Below are 18531 nucleotides of genomic sequence, written 5' to 3'. Positions count from 1 at the left end.
GCAACCCTTCTGTTTGCCCTCTACTCTAAACAAGCTGAAGGTCAGAATTGATTTTCCAGAGATTGCCCCCTCTCTTTATTTCTCCCCGTCTATTTATCTCTTGGTGCACTAACGGTCCATTCCAGGGCGGTCCGCGAGTGATTTGTATATGTGTCGACATTTACGGGATTGGAAATTAGGCCGAAAACATCCCGGCCCTCCGTGTGGAATATATAGCCGACGTGGCGTTTATTTAAGCATTTCGAGGATCTTCTACATCATCTTGAGTTCTTTATTTAGGCTGGATGTTGTTTTTCATGCCTATCAACATAAAGATGCAGTATCAGGCCGTGAACCAGGTGTATTTCCACAAAACTCCTGACTCACTTCAACACAGACGACATCCGGCGCTGTCAACAGAATGGTTTCAATTTGGAAGAGAGCACAGTCTGTCATGCAAATCAGGTAAACAAAAGTCCCACTGTGGCCTAAGGATGGAAAGTCGAGGAGCACTGAGGCCTAAAAAGAAAAAACTGTGCAGAGTGGGAAAAAATGATGAAATTGTCCATGCCTTTAAATCAAAAGCTAGAGAAAAAAAGTCAACCGTAATAATGTGATGATGTAAAGGCTGACAGATGGAGGTCTCCATTCAAGAGATCATCAACTACAGGCACCCAAACATTATTCATGTGTTTATACGCTAGAGGCTAACAAGAGCTGACTGCCTCCAGACAACTGCAGTCACATCTATGGCTGGGAGGCTGTTGCCGGGGGGCTGGTGTCAAGGTGACTGAAGCGGAGGCTTTGAAAGAGGATGCTGAGGGGAGACGGTTGTGATGGTAATAGAGGAGATCATTAATAGGGCCGCAGAGCTCAGCAGGGCCGGGCTGACAACCAAGCACAACAGGCTGCATTCCAACTCGCCACACAAATGACTTCACTATGGAAAGATGCACAGATACTTTTTCATTTTCTTCATAAAACTACACTACTCACCTTGGTTTGCAGTATATGGTGTTTTCATTAGTAAACAAATTCCACAGAAATGGAGAAGCATGAAAGAAAGAACTGAGTTGTCTTGTGACTGCAAATACTTGCTGATGACACAACATCTCCACAAACGGCAACATGGTGATGCGTCAAACACTTTGGGCAATTTAGGCAGTAGAAGTCTTGTTCCAACACAGAAATAGAGAGAGGAAGAGCAGAGAAAGGGCATGGACATTATAAATCACTTTAAGTGTTGGTACAGCCTGTATTATGGGATCAATTCTTCAATTTTCAGACACACAGATTGTGCCCAGTTACTGCCAGATTGACCAATTTGTGACTGGTGACTGGACAGATCATGAAAAAATGAAAACTGTGTGCTCATTTACTCATCCTTTAGTCATATGAAATCAATATGCTGTTAGTTTCTGATTTAAATGTACACTACTGTTCAAACATTTGGGGTCAGCAAGACATTTTTTTTTTTTTTTTTTACATACAGCAAGAATGCTTTAAAAGCATCAAAAGTGTCAGAAAAACTATGCTACAAATGCACTTTATTTTAAATAAATGCTTTTTCATACAATAAAGGGCTAGTTCACCCAAAAATGAAAATTAGCCCATGATTTACTCACCCTCCAGGCATCCGAGGTGTATATGACTACCTTCTTTCAGACGATTCCAATCAGAGTTACATTAAAAATTATACTGGCATTTCCATGCTTTGTAATGGCATAGTGTTTCTCTTCATCAGTCCAAAACAAGTCCAATAAAGTGCACCCATCCATAAAAAAAAGTCCCTCACAAGGCTCCGGCGTGTAGCGAATCAACACGTTTTTGTAATTTAAGAATTGTTTTTTTTTTATATTTAAAACATAATAATCACTTTAATCCAGCTGGTCATACCCGAAAGCAGCTCCAGGCGAATGGCGTTGCGCATGCGCCGTGCAGAAGTGACGAATGCGAACGTGCCGTGAAGAGATCAGAACAAAAAAAGGTCTCGAATTAGAAATTCAAAATAAGGACTTGTGAAGGAAAATGTCAGAGGATTTCGATATAAACCAAGAGGAGACTGGTTTTCCATTGCTAAAGTAAGAAAACTTTGCTTCCTTTGCTCCTGTAAACAAACGTTGGTTTTCAACATCATCTGCCTGAAGCTGCTTCCGGGGACGACAAGTTGGCGCAAGCTAAATTAAAGTGAATATTTAAAAATGGATATTTTTTCTAACAAAAGCCTATCGGTTCCCTACAGGAGGTCTTTATTCACCTTCCGGAGCTGTGTGAGGCACTTTTTGTTATGAATGGATGCACTTTATTGGACTGATGAAGAGAAACACCCACCTATGCCATTATAAAGCTTGGAAGTGCCAGGATCATTTTTAATAAAACATAATTTTATCCGATTGGATTCGTCTGAAAGAAAGAAATCATACAAATCTAGGTTGCCTAGAGGGTGAGTAAATCATGGGCTAACTTTCATTATTGAATGAACTAACCCTTTAATAAATGATAAAAAAAAGTTACCTGACCACTAAATCAGAATATTAGAATGATTTCTGAAGGATCATTTGACAGTAAAGCATTGTAAAATGTATTCAGATAGAAAACATTTAATTTAAATTGTAATCTGCTGTATATCTCATCAAATAAATGAAGACCTGCTGAGCATACAAGACTTTTCAAAAACAAATGCAAACGAACTTCAAAATTTTGAACGATAGTGTTTGTCTGAAAATATTTTGAATTCAAACAATCAGACTCACTTAATGCAAGAAAACCATATCAAGCCTTAAACCTTCAATTCCACCTTAAAAATCCTGCTTTTTGTTTTGCTCTCTTGGCCAGGACGAGAGGTGAGAGAGAGATTGTGAACACATGGACAACATAAGGGCTGTGGCTGTCTGGAGAAGAGCCAGTCACACCCCCTACAGATACACCAACTCTCTTTTTCTCTGAACAACATGGCCATCATTCCCTCAGAAAACCGCCAACCTGAAGCACACAGCCTAGAAGTACATACACCAGGAAAACACACCATGTCCTCCTTTCTTAGACTGTTTACTGTAACCTACATAGTTCAAACCCACTGTTTGTTTATAAAAGTACACTGTCGATAAATTAAACAATGAATCTTATGTGTTTAAGCCAAGTAAAGGAACTTGCTGAAGGCAACTCTCACTCTTATTTTGGTCTCTTCCTCCCATAAACCTACTGAAAGGCCTGCAATACATTTGGATTATAGCACATAAGTCATATAAACCACCTATTTCTTTTCAACCTATTTGGACCTAAATAAATGCATCTCTTAAATAACATCTATCAACTAAAGGAAGGATTGGAACAACATGAAGGCATATTCTGCTGTTAAAATAACGCAACAACATTGGACAGGTAAATCATTTCATATTTAATGGTTGTCAGCTCATCTCTCAGCTGCTCCACAGGGAGTAGGCTTTTTATTTCTCTAAAAAGCTCTTGAAAAACCATCTAACTAAAAGTACAAATCACAACTGATGTGTTTTAAATGAAAACATGACAAGTGCGTTTCATTTTTAATTGCCAATTTATCATCATTTGATAAAGCTAAAGCATTTATAGATTGATTGGATCATTTTAAAGCTTTACCTTGAACTGCTACAGTAAATCTATTTGCTGCTGCACAGCGTGAGACTTATTTCACCGTGCCTTTGAACTGCTTAAACATGTACTTTAATTTGTTATTCAAATTATGCAATCCTTTCCCACATGACATCACATCATCAAGTCGATCATACCACCCCACTTACTTAAGTTTTTTTAAAAGGATAATTTCTAGTACAAAACAGCATAGTATTTTTTTCTTATCATAGTGTTTTGTCTGGCCTACCTAAAAAAAAAATTATTATAAATTTCATATCTAACAGTACTACTGTGACTGTTGACCTTGGTCCTATATAGCTTAAGTACCATACAAACAGCAAGGAAAGGCAATTTTCCAATCTGCTTCTTTCTGTCTGGTTAAGGAAGTGTTCATCAGCTCTTAATGATGTGTCAGGTATGTAAGGGCGCCCGACTTGCTTGTGCAGTGGAATAAAAGTAATAACCCATGCTAAAAGGACACAACGCTCTTGCTGTGGAGAGCACTTTGAGGAGAATTTAAGGAGGTGTGCGCTTAATAAAGGTCTTAGTTTGTCATGCAAGACTGGTCTTCAATTAGCCTTTAACTTTTTTTTTGAAACACTAGGGGGAGAAAAGGCGAGAAAAACATGTGTCATTTTAATGTGTTTTTTCCAGCTAGCTCACATCTGATGAAGCAAGCCCCCATTAATACAAAGCAAACCACAGGCACTTAAAGAAACAACCTTCATATTTGTTTTTATTTATGTCTGTTTTGCACTGGTAATTCTTAATTGCCTTCCGGTAACGCATTTATGCATAGAAATATCTCAATACGCTGCTGCTTTTGGACAAAAACAAATGATGAACCATACAATGTGTACGTATATTAATGTGTCTGTCCTTTTTGGTGTGTACAGACTCAAAAAAAACAATTACAAATCTATGATTTAATACTATACAATACTACCCATCTCTGGGTTGGGCAAAATGCACAGTTGTAAAACTGGTTTTCATTCAGATAATTCTCTAAAACAAGAAGCTGTGTGTTGCATCATATATATAGAGCAGTGACACAAAGTGACATCCGACCCAGGAAAACTTAAATCATCTTCCTTCATTCTAAGCATTTTGTTGTAATTGTATTGTTTGCGATAACAGTAGCAAATATGCTTGAGGAATGCACACGAGAATGGCTTCTAATTACATACAAAGGAGAACTAATGAAGTAAAAATATATACAATATGTATACATACACACACACACACAATATTAATATATAAAAACGTCTCCTCCTCCAGATACTCTACTGTATCTAAGTTACAAATTAGTTATTTGAATTTCAGTTTAATTCAACTTGAATTATTTGCATTCAAAATCAAATTGGAATTCTTCATCTGGTTTGCTACCTCAGTTTAAATTCAAGAACTCAATTTGATTTTGAAAGGCAAAATCTTGTCTTGTTTTCAGGGATGTAACAATATCAAAATCTGACGATATGATAATACCTTGATATGAAGTCTACGGTACTATATTTACTGCGGTATTTAAAAAAAGACAAATGAAGACTTGGACAAAAAAATGTACATTTTAAAGTTAAGTTAGAGGTCCAACCCAAACCTAAATCAGAAAAAAAAAGTCAGTGAATTGACTTGTACCTGAACTTTAAAGGGGACTCAACCCTCTTTTTCGTTGTGGTATACCATCTCAGTCTAAATTACAGTACATTCACACTGGTGTTTTAGGAAGCCAAACAAATTACAATATAATAATAACAACAACAATTTTATATTATTGTTACTCCAATGACAGTAATAGCCATATATTGTAAAACAATTGCTCTGTAAAATAAATGAAAATTAACATTTCCTATTTATTTTATTTTTTGCTTTACACTGAAGTAGGGAAATTACAATACTTATTTCCTAATTTGTACACTTGAAAAAGATATTTTGAATTTGGACTGCAGTAACGTTATTCATTTAAACCGCTAGCTGTCAGCAATTCATACTGCACTTTTATGCTTTTATTTTGATGGAAAACTCCAGCTTCAGTGAAAACAGGCTTACAAAAGCACATCTACAAATCTAGTGAAATTCTGTAATCATCAGCTGCGAAAATAAAGCATAACTCAGGGCTCGAAATTAACTTTTTTTACATGGTAGCACTTTTAATTTTTTTTTTTGGTGCTTCTAACTTTTTGGAGCACCCAATGAATATTAAGGAGCACCGCAACTGCCAATTGAGCAGAACAGCCAGCACTCGTCCCAGCATTTCTTTTTAGTAATGGACCGATCTTGATTCTTCATGGCCGATTCAGATTGCCGATGTTTTACCAGCAAATGGGCTGATTCTGAAAGGCTTTTTAAAAAATATTTATTTTACGCGTTAGGCAAAGGAAAAGAATTAATGAAAATATGAGAACATGAACAAGATGTTTATTTTCTCTATTATAGGTACAGCCATTTAAATTAGAGGCAACCACTGCATTTTTAAACAATCTACAGTATAAATAACAAAAAATACTTTGTACAGTACTTTCTTAGTCGTATTAAATGCAGCCATAATCAAAGTAGGCTACTCTCTAAATATTCAAAATGCAGATATTGACTGAATTTTTCAAGCATGATAAAGAGCTATAGACAACTACACAACCTATTATAGCCTACATACTAATAGCAGCCTAGATATGTTATGTGGCCTAATTTGTGCAGACTGTGGAGTCGCTCAAGCTTTTTAATGTGCGTACTGTATGTTTTTAGTTTATTTGACAGATACTGTGCCAAAGCATAATGGCCCAAAACACAACTTTAAAGACCTTTTATGTTAGAATAAGATGTTTAAATATTAGGGATGCTCATATTGACCGTTTAACCGTTAACCGACAGTAAGAATTTTAACCGATTATTACTATCAGTTAAACGGTTTAAAAGGTTTTTTTTTTTTTTTTTTTTTTTTTTTTTTAACGTTTGCTGCATGGTGAAAGAAATAATGCTATTTGTAAGTTATCTGTTTACTCATGCACGCGTGTCGACATGTGCAGTGTGGCTGTACAGACATATTTTGCTTCACCTTTACTTAGTAAACAGATGCAATATATGCAACTCAATGGCAAGAGGCGTTATTGGGTTATCAGAGAGTGAATCCGTGAGTGAATGTATTCAAATTCTGAATGAATTATAGTCTAGAAAGTAAGTGCTATGCGCTCCCATTACAATCACTGGAAAGCTATCACTCATCCTAGAGTAGTTCATCGCAATCTCATAAAGTTATTAAAAAGTAATAAAATAACCTTTACACTGCACAATTAATGTCTTATTTATATAATGCCAACACTTTCTTTGTTTTAATAAGAGAGTTCGCGAAAGTGTAGAAGTCAGCAAAACTGAAACCGGCACTTTGGTTGGTGAGTGGATTGTAACATAGCCTCCTGTGATTGGCCACAGTGATAATCAAATCAACATACATGTCTGTGATTGGCTATTGCTGAACGCTGTAAAACACGCACTTCTCCACACGCATATGACAGTGGATGGAAGTCCCGAACCGCAAACTGAAAGGGTTTTTGTGATGGTGTTTTTTTCGCGGATCTAAGAGTTAACAGGCAGCGGTCCTGCCTACCCGTACAGCATGTGGACATGTTAAAAACTAGGCACACTGAGGTATTGGCTGGCCTGCTATATATTTTTATGTCCGACGAGAAGAATAAGACCGGTACAGTTCTTCAAAGCGCATAAAAGGATTCAGTGTGTTTTAGTTTTGTCATCTTTATTAGGTAGTTATTTAATTTATACATATTTAGTGTAGGCCTATTTATATTATTCTTTTTTTTTCATTCAGATTTTCTCTGTTCTCAGAACCGCTGCTGATGCGTGATAATTTAAGTATATGTCAATACAGTTTTTGTTGTTGCTCTGTATGCTGCTGTTTGCACGTTAAAATAAAACATTTGCTTGTATTTTTAATGTATCATCACAGATACTCGTGCATTCTATTTTTATTTTAAACTAATTTATTATTCTAATTTTATCAGTTAACGGTTAATGTTCGGATAACGAGCAGCGGTTGTCGGTCAGGAAAATTAACCGAAATGAGCATCCCTATTAAATATATTTTAAAAACTACACTTTTTTTGCCCGGAAGACCTATTGTTTCATACTGTCATGTGACCACCATGATATAGAGACGGTATATTGATAATACCGTTACATTCCTACTTGTTTTGTCACACAACTCATGCTAAGGCATGTTAAAGAAAGCTGTCCTAAATAAATATTTGTTGATTAATGCCTCATTCGGCAGTCTTCATGTCAAAGCTTTCAAAATGGAGTCTCTGTTTTTTAGCAATAGGCTGTAATGTTAGTATGGATGGATCATCAAGTCATTGGAGAGAAGGAGAGAGACAGCCAAGATCTGGGGTCCCGCAGTGTGCATGGAGGACTTAAGGTACATCTTTGTCCCCTGCTTCCAGTGCCCTTTTAAAACACCACCTCGCACTCTTCTCTTGTCACGCAAGAACCTCAGGAGGTTGAGGAGGACAAAATCAGTAGGTTATTTCATATCGAACATATCACAACTAAGAAAAGGCTACTTGAGTTTCACTCTCTCAACAGGTCTCATTAAATCTGCAGAAATTTAAATCATTTCATATTATCATAGCGCTGCTCACTGCGTAGATATAACTAGATAACACACGGTGGATATAGTGTAATCACAAATCTCAGATGCCATATCACAGCTAAGGGAGGGAAGCGGAGAGAAAATTATATCTGCCATAAGCGTTTATGCTCTCGATCTGTGATTGTTTGGACCGGTTGAATAGATGAATGGCGTTTTAGCTTTTCCATCAAGCTATTCAGATGGGCAGGAAATATCCATATTAATTGACCACCAAGTAAATCTATGCAGATATAAACCTGTAATTGGACTTAACAGTGGGCTGCGATATGCTTCTGCTGCCATGGCAACTTGCTATAGTGGGTTTTCAAATGGCACATTAACCAGGCTCTTGTCCACAGTACCACATGTTAAATAAATTTGGTTCTTTATGTATAACAACACTTTTGAGTTACATCATAGTTTTGATACATTCATGATATGTTCACAAGTTTGAGGTCAATAATAGGGATGCACCGAAATTTCGGGCCAGCAAAAATTATCATCCAAAAATTTAATTTTTGGTTTTAGGCAGAAAGAGAAAAACGGCCAAAAATATGTAGCACACTGCTCACATGCTCTAATAATAATAGTTTTGTAGGACTATATATTTGGATAATAAATAAATTAAAAAAAAAAAGTTAAATCTAATTCTGTTGCGCACAGGGTAGAAAATTCTGGTAAATTTCCAGAAACTCCCTAGAAGAATTCAAAAAATCTTGAAAAGATTGATCAAAAGTGACAGTAAAGACCATTTATAATTGCAATTGTATTGCAAATAAATGCTTTTTAACCCTCTACTCATCTGAAAATCATCTGAAAAAAAAAAAAAAAAAAGTACCGTCAAACCAAAAATTATTCAAAAATCAGATATCATTTTTTGATCTTTTTCTTTCTTTTTTTTTTACTAGTGGGTGCAGGACACTATAGTTCATGTATGTAAGTGAGGACAGCAAAATTAAGTAAATTGTGACATTATACCAAAAAATTATTCATACAGTGGACCACCAGTAAAACTGATAAAAATTTGGGTCTAAAAATTAGATCTGACACTTTGACCTGACCATGTTTTGTTACATATCACTATCACAGTTATCTGACATTATCAATATGAATTTGTTTTGACACAGTTTAACTCTTGAGTTCTTAAACTGTGATAATGTGAGACATTTTTGAAGGTGTCTAAATAGATATTGGTTTGACTGTATTTTCATTATTTCATCATTTTATTATAATAAACACTTTTATTCAGCAAGGAATCATAATAGTAGGAAAAGTTGGTTGAGCAATAAATCAGCATCTCAGAATGGAACACTGAAGACTGGAATAATGGCTGAAAATTCAGCTTTGCCATCAAAAGGGAATATGCTACCATTTAAACATTTTTCACAATACTACCTTTTTTAAATTTATTTTTGATAGAATACATGCAGCCTTGGTGAGCATAACAGACCAACTGCGATGAAACAAAGTTTTAATTCAACTGCAAAGTCTTACAATATCCTTAAAGACAAAAATATCCTTTATTTAGCATAACTTGGTTTGCAAGAGCCAAACAAGTAGTTCCTTCCGCTTTCAGGCCTTGGCGTGATTAGAACAGCTGCCAAAAGTTTGTCTATATTAACAGGAAACAAATGAAAGGAAGTGATAAAAGCTGATGTTAGCCATTCAGCCAAATAAACAAGGGATACCCTCCAAAACAAGACGGCCGGACAACATTTCTCAAAAAATCTGAACAAACAAAGTCCACCGAGAGCCATGGGTGTGAAAACAACTTGCATTGATTTAGTGGAGAATTTAAGGAGCGGTTGAGTAGAACCAGCAAAGTCCAAAGACCGAGATAAGAGGTTAAAAACATCTTTTGTTTTTTAATCTATGATTTAGGGTTTTCCTAGGAGGCTACAATGTATACCAACCATAAATAGGACACATAAATGGCTGCTGAACCTATAACTCTTGAATGAACTGTAATGGTACTGTGTTCTGCGGTCTGTGTTATCCTTTAATGCAAAAAGGAGAGGCTTGGATTTCAAAAAAAATATTACAGCAGACCAGTGATGATTCATTTTCCCTCATAAGCCAAGTATGCAACAAGAGCTAACATCGAGTCCGGTGCCAAGCTAATACGCCTCTACTGTCAATCTCAATGTTTTGCCTCTTCTCTTTTAATGCAGTCAGACTCGCAAACCCCAGACGAAACACATTTATGCTATGCGACAAGAACCATGTCAAAAGGTCTCCGCAGCGCCTTTAAAAGAAATGCTACTTTGCTTTTTCCACCTACACTTCCATTAAAGGGCGAAGGAGAAAACATAATTATGCCCCCTTCAATAAAATGAGTCATTTCTTGTGTGGGGAAGTCTGTACAGCTGTCCCTTCATTACTAAATGGAACAGAGCGATCTAAAATGTAATTAAGGACACGTTGTGGAGCAAATTTCAATGCTAGAATGACCCAACTGAGCCCATATGCTGAAGTGGAGATGAGAAGCCTGCCGGTGTTTGCTTAGCGCATTCACGCTGTTCATCGGGACGACAGCGAAGCCTAATCTCACCTTGCGCTGATGGAGGTGAAATAAGACAGCCTTGATGGCGTGACAAACTGGTTTATGATAAAATATCACTAAGGTCGTCGGGTAGGAGGAATGTAGAGCTGTTCTGTAAACTGGACTGCTTATTCAGGGAGTGCTTGTGAATATCTTTAAAAGGTCTGTATGTTGGTCCAGCTTTTCTTTAGATAAGCTATGCCACCTTCAGGGCCACGCAAGTATCTTAAATCAACAGAATTGTTCAAGGTTTGATGGTAAACAACCTTCCGGAGACACGGAGCAAAACAAGACCGCATCCCGGGAGTAGAATTATCTTGTCATCAAGTGATATAATTACTCATACTGTACACATGTAATACTTAATGTGGCTTTACAACTTTAAATACTTCAGATGCCTAACTAAATCATTCCCCTGACTTAAAAATGCTTTTGGCATTTCTACAGCACCAGCCATGTGATAAAAACAAAAAAAAAAAAAAAAAAAACAGGAAGAAGAGAGATCAGAAAATGACACAGGATAGATTTAGAGCCATGGTCTAGTGGTTAGCATAGATTAAACTGTGGGTTTACACAGGTGAGGCGAGTTTGATTCAGCTTTTAACATTTTTCAGTACCACACCATAAAAAAAGACTGCTGTTACTGGTAAAAGACTAAAAATGCTACAGTACCTGTTAATTGGTTAACGATAAGTTCCCCTACTATATACGGTGAAAAACTGTATTAGACATTACATGTAACTTTACGGTAGTATACCGTTTTTTCCAAGTGAAATAGAACAATTTACAGTGAATAACTGTAAATTAGCATTTCCAGAACTCACTGCGTTACATTTCACATTTGATGTTTTTTCTTCAAAATAACTTTTTTTCTTTTTTCTTATTAGTTGTGTACATTAGGGTTGTATGTTCCATCTAATGTTGTTAAATTAATGTTTATTGCATTATTTCAGTTTTATGTTTTACCACGATAGTGTTTAGTGTTTGTGTGAATGACAATGTGCACCTTCTATATATTTTAGTATTTAAAAGCTGCTCGCGATGGGCTTTGGTTTATCATGTGACTTTCTCATCACCATCTACATTTGGTGGTTATCAATACTATAAAAGGTACTAAACAGCTTTCAGTAGGGCTGGGCGATTCTTTAGATTTTTTCGATTAATTCGAATTTACGCTTTAAGACGATTTAATTTTTTATTAAATCGAGGTATCGCGATTTTTTTATAAATATATGTATTCAGAATGGAAAACAAATAACGCGTTCTGGTAAAATAATGCGAGTCACTAAGGGGACATGATTAGCTGCTTGCTAGTAAGTTAGCCTGTTACAGTACATACAATTTCACTTACCACATAAACAGAGTAGAGAGATGATTGAAGACAATGGCGAATTATTTGCAAATCAGGGCTCTAGAGTGCGACCTAATTTCTCAACGGTGCGACTGGTGCGACCAGCCGTTCAAGGGCAAAAAAAACCTACTACGTGCGACTATGAAAAAATATTTAGAAGCACCATGTGCGACTGACCCGACCAGCATATTTGTGTTTGCGCTGAGTGGAGCTTCAAAGGTTTCGTGTTTTGCACGTTGACTAATGTATCTCAAGTGTAGAGAGAGTGTAAATAAGAGACTGAATGGGCAGTAGCTTCGTTTGTTATAATAGAGCTTTGTGAGATTGCGAACTAAGATGAGTGACAGCTTTTAATCATTTTTAAGGGAGTTTGTAAACGAGATCTTGTTTATTTAACTGTTGTAATCAATAAGTTATTAAGTGACTTACATTGTCTGAATATAACACTATTGCCTGATTTTGCTCTATTTCGACGTCAAAAGTGGTCTGAAACAAGTCACAGCTGAGCCGCTGCGCATCTCCACTCAAACACAGCGGTGTTTCGTTTATGAATGAACGTGCGTTTTTAAACAAATCTAGTGAAATGATTCAATTCCCCATTCATAATGAGTCACTTGCTTTATTCTTGAATGAACCATCTGTTTGATTGAATCAAATGAATATGATTCAGTAATTAAATCAGTGTCTTACCACCACCTGCTGGCAGATCGTTTCAGTTTTTTAAATAATTTAATATTTCTGTGTTCAAAATTGTTTATTTTTGTATACGATATAAGTGCAAGAGAAAAGCATGGAAATATATATTTTCCTCCCATCTCATATTTATTTGTCTTACAAACATTTACTGTGTCTGGTATGATAAGAATGGGGCCTGGTGGAAAGCGATCACTGATGCAGTTGCAATGTATATTGCAAAATATATGGTGCCCAATGGCCATATATATTGTGGAAAAGCTGGGGTTTCTTTACATGCTAAAAGTAGTGGGGGGGGGGGGTCGATTTTAAATTGTAAATCGGATTTTTTTGTGAAAAAATCGGGGATTTTATTTTTAGGCCATATCGCCCAGCCCTAGCTTTCAGTACGTCAATAGATTGGTATCTTAACATATCAGTTTTTGAAAATATATTATTTCTATGTAAATTTAAGTTAAATCCATAAAACCTAAAACACTGATTACCTTTTTTTTTTTTTACTGGTAAAATTCTGGCTACCACAGCTGCCAGTGTTTTTACCGTAAATTTTATGTATTTTTTTTTTTTTCATTCCTCCTTTTGTTTTATTTTTTGTTCAAATTCCATTTTTTTCTGTTTTAATTTCTCTGGATTATTTTTTTTTTACAGTTTACATTTTTTCTAGACTCTAGACTGTTTTAATGGTTAAAATACATTTTATTCATCAAAATTGAAACCATGAAACTTACAATATTAAATAGAAATTTATTACAATTTGAATGAAAATTTAATTAAGGCCCTATGAAATGTTTTCTTTTTTCACAAATTCAGTTTCATTTGTACCTAATTCTGTTTTCCATTAACTTTTTTGGATTCCATTTTAACGGTTTCATTAAATATTAATAATCAAAATTATTTTTATTTATTTCCCCTGCGATTACGTCCACATTTTCCGTATTCTGGGTTTTGTTTGCTTGTTTGTTGACTTTTAGCACCATGGCAGCAAAAAGGCTATTCTCATAGTGGGAACAAGGTATATAATAAAATTTAGACGATTTACAAAACTATACAAAGCAGAGTTATACAAGATAAAACTTCTAAAATGAGTTTAGATGATACAAGTATTGCCACCAAGCATATTTCTGAGTAAAAACGCTGTCTGATTATATCTCATGCGACTAAACACAAGATAAACTTAAAATACTGATAGTATCTGTGTTGATTACTACAGAAAACCTTCTGACTAACCATATAGTCGACAAGCGAATATTTAAGTAAACGAAATAAGTAAAAAAAAATATGTAATGTAAACATTTTTAAATTAAATAAGTTATGAAATAAACAAAATATAAAAAAAATATATATATATATATATATATAATGTAAACATTTTTAAATTAAATAAGTTATGAAATAAACAAAATATAAAAAAAAAAAAAATATATATATATATATATATATATATATATATATATATATATATATATATATATATATTTTGTAAGTGGAATAAATAGAGCTTTACTTGTATTCAACCCAAAATATTTCCTTTAGAAATGAATATTTAGGTAGTGAATTTGAAGGTCAGCTGTGAAACCAAAGACTGAAGAACATTCCAAAATGTCTGGGACAAAGCAACAAAACTGCTTAAATTAGAAAAAGGGGACACTGTTGGTTGAATTATCCAGAAGCAGAAACATCAAATTACCAAAATACTGCCTAGAAAAGCCTGCCCCCCAAGACTCTCCGCTTGAAAAGCAGACTGGATATGAAGCCACAAAGCAGCGGACAATCACAGAGCTCAGTAGAAGAGAACAAAATACATTGACCCATCTCAAAAGCACTGCATAACGCTGGCACGTATCTGAGGGTGGCACAAAAGCAGCTATTACTCTACAGGAACTATGCAAAGCATGTCCGGAGCTTGCTGCAAATGCCCACGTGACCCGGCTGTGACGTAAAAACAAGAGTTTGTGGTCAGATGACAAGATGATAAAGCTTTTCTAAAGCACGTGTAAAGCGCAACACTTCCCACAAACATAACACTGTGCCTACAGTGAAGTATGGTGCTGTGGAGTCATGCTGTGGGGATCCTTTTCAGCTAAATATTTAAAGCTTTCATTGGGGGATTCAACAGGCATTTAAACCTGAAATATGCAGGAGATTTTGATTTTAACTTTCTTGGTAAATAACAGTTTCTAATATAGAGTCAGAAGTTTACATACACCTTGCAGAATCTGCAAAACGGTAACTATTTTAACAAAATAAGAGGGATCATACAAAATGCATGTTATTTTTTATTTAGTAAAATAATGATCTGAATAAGATATTTCACATAAAAGACATTACATGTCCACAAGAGAAAACAATAGTTGAATTTATAAAAATGACCCTGTTCAAAAGTTTATACACTTAATTCTTAATATGATAATGATACACAGCTGTGTATGTGGGTTTTTTTTGTGATATTTGTTCATGAGTTCCTTGTTTGCCCTGAACAGTTAAACTTCTTTGGTTTTTCAGCATTTTTGTGTATTTGAACTAGGGGTGGGCGGTACACCGGTGTCATAGTCAGCACCGGTGTGACATTGCGCCACGACATGGATTTTCTAATACCGTCAATACCGTAATAAATCAATTATGTGCCTCGAACGGCTGCATTTACATCAATAATAGCTAATTCTAAATAATAAGGCATTAAATTTTCTTCAAACGTTCAGTTGTGGTCTCAATACCTGTCCTTATACTATATATCTTGTTGTAAATAAAAAAGTAAAACATATTCGTATCAGCTTTGCAGGTGGTAGGTAAAAGGGGAGTGGCCATTAAACGACTGGTGAAACACCCTGAAGAAAGGTCGGGCCTGTAGCCTATACCAGGGGCGGAGTGGCAATCGGGACGACCAGGACTTTTCCCAGCGGCCGGCCGAAGGATTTACACAGCGGATCACAAATTGAGCGGGCGCGAGGCGAACGTGACCGGCCTGTTTACTTTTACTTTCGATTTTGCGATAACGCACACTCTGTGTAAAGGGAGCAGCACATCTTATAACGTTAATAGATATTTGTCAGTGAGTACAAGATTGCAGCAAATCCTCCAGTCTATGTTTGTCATCTCTCTTTACTTTCGACCCATGATCATTCAAATCTAAAGGTCATTGTACACCGAGTCCTATTTTCGTATGCGTTTTTTTAGTTTAGTTTTCTCATATTCGCCATCCTTATCAAAATGCTTATTATGGATGCGAAAATGCAGAAAATCAAACAGGATCCGATTTTTTTTATGACGGACGAAAGTTTCAGAGGCAGTATGTAAACTCAATTAACATAACCTGTATTTTTTTTTTTACGTGCAAAAATCTCGGACGAAAATTTCATACTCATGTGTGCAATGACATTAACTCCAGCAGCTGGTGTTGGATGCAGGGTTGCCAAGTACGCGTTTTTCCCCACAGAATTGGTCTACTTTTAAACTGTTGCCATGGGTTGATTTCCCCTGGTTATTTAACCCTTTAACGCATATGATCACACCCGTGTGATTTGTCTTGGCTGGTCCCTGAAGCGTACAATCATACCGGTGTGATTCGAACGTTCGCCGCATCACGTCATAAGCTGCTGAATTCAAATCGGTTTTGGCGCTTTAGCTGGCGCTGAGCCAGATCGGACGCGCTGAGCGCTTGTCATAGTATCACAACTATTCAGTGTTTTCAACCATATAATGCTTATTTTAGGTTTCAGACATTTAAATACACATAAGTACTAGCAAAACCATACATTTATAGTTTGTAAAATACACACTGATGTCTATGGAAGCGGCAATAAAGATCCTACAAATATATTCTGACAACATATTTTATTCAAATCATATACAGATTATGTAGGTAACTATAAAGTTCACTCTCCTCTTCTCCCAGCTCAACAGAGACTTACTTTAATGTCTTTCGGGAGGAGAGGATGAATTTGCGTGTCTTAAATCCCACAGCTCGGATTCAGCGCGAACAAACATGGCGGCGCCCATCACCCGGCATAGATCAACTAACGCGGTCATTATAAAAGTGCTTGAACTTTTAAATACATTTACATTTACTTGCACATATTTCGAAATCGGAATATCAGATATTTCATAATATAGTGAGCATGCTTGTGAATATTAATAATAAAAAAGGAAAAACGAAATAAAGGCGATCCATGTGATTTACAGTGCTGTTGTGGCTGCGGAAACAGTAATGCGAAACATTCTAAAATAACGGTCGTCTAAAAAAACTCACTCTTTGGGGTCAGATAGAATTTTTTAAACTCACGTGTGAAAAGGTTAAAGGTTTTAAATATTGCAGAAATTAAATTTCAATAAAAAATAATTTTTGTTTTGTTGTACACTGTTAAGTAAGATCTTTAGGTTTTTTGCAAAATAAATATGTTAAGAATGCATACTCTCCCATGTCTCTTTTTGATAAGGATACCTACCATTTACTTATTATATTATAAAAATATTAACTTTATTCACATACTAAAGGGACAGGACAGGCTACTCCTCCCAAAATGTACCAAAAAAAGTAATACCGTGATATTATACCGTCACCGTTCAAAAGATGAAAAATACCGTGATATTAATTTTAGGTCATATCGCCCACCCCTAATTTGAACCCTTTCCAACAATGACTGTATGATTTTGAAATTGAAACTGTATGATCTTTTCACACTGAGGACAACTGATGGATGCAACTATTACAGAAGGTTCAAACACTCACTGATGCTCCAGAAGGAATAACAATGCATTAAAAAGCCAGGGGGGAAAACTTTTATACGAAATGAGTATGTGTACATTTTTCTTATTTTACCTAAATAGCTTTTCTTTTTTATTTACTACTGCCCTTCAGAAGCTACAAAAGATATATATGTTCCCTGGAAGTCAAATAAGTTAAATTTACCCTGATCTTTAAATTCACAAGTTTTCACCCCCGGCTCTTAATGCATTGTGTTTCCTTCTGAAGCATCAGTGTGTGTTTGAACCTTCTGTTATAGTTGCATAGGAGTTCCTCAGTTGTCCGCAGTGTGAAAAGATGGATCTCAAAATCATAAAGGTCAATGCTGAAAAGGGTTCAAATAAACAAAAATGCTGGAAAACCAAAGAATCTGCGGGACCTGAAGGATTTTTCTGAAGAACAGCAGACAGTTTAACTGTTCAGGACAAACAAGGAACTAATGAAAAATCACTAAACAAACAAAACACAGCTGTGGATCATTCAGGTAACAACACAGTATTAAGAATCAAGTGTGTGTAAACTTTTGAACAGGGTTATTTTATAAATTCAACTATTATTTTCTCTAGTGGTCTATATGTAAACATCTTTCATGTGAAATATCTCATTCATGCATTTTGAATTATCCCTTTAATTTGGCAAATTCTGCAAGGTGCATGTAAACTTTTGATTTCAACTGTACATCAACTGAAATATGTGACCCTGGACCACAAAACCAGTCATAAGGTTAAATTTTACAAAACTGAGATGTATGCATCATATGAAAGCTCAATAAATAAGCTTTCTATTGATATTTGGTTTGTTAGGATAGGACAATATTTGGCCGAGATACATCTATTTGAAAATCTGGAAATTGCTACAAACACATGTATTGCTACAAATTTACCCCAGCGACTTAAGACTGGTTTTGTGGTCCAGGGTCACATATCAATTGTGTTTCAGTGCTTTAAAAAAAAAAAAATAAATAACATATCCAAACGACT

At 35.6% G+C, this 18531-nt stretch overlaps 1 protein-coding gene across 1 annotated transcript in view; it reads right to left on the bottom strand.

Annotated features, from left to right (window-relative positions):
* Positions 1-18531, bottom strand: part of atp2b4 (ATPase plasma membrane Ca2+ transporting 4) — a 117725-nt gene that overhangs the window by 53265 nt on the left and 45929 nt on the right. The gene's annotated exons all lie outside the window — the stretch shown is intronic.

Source organism: Garra rufa, chromosome 20, assembly GCF_049309525.1.
Source record: "Garra rufa chromosome 20, GarRuf1.0, whole genome shotgun sequence".
NCBI classification, from domain to species: domain Eukaryota; kingdom Metazoa; phylum Chordata; class Actinopteri; order Cypriniformes; family Cyprinidae; genus Garra; species Garra rufa.
Note: the sequence above shows the minus strand (reverse complement) of the source record. Positions and strands in the feature narration are given on the sequence as shown.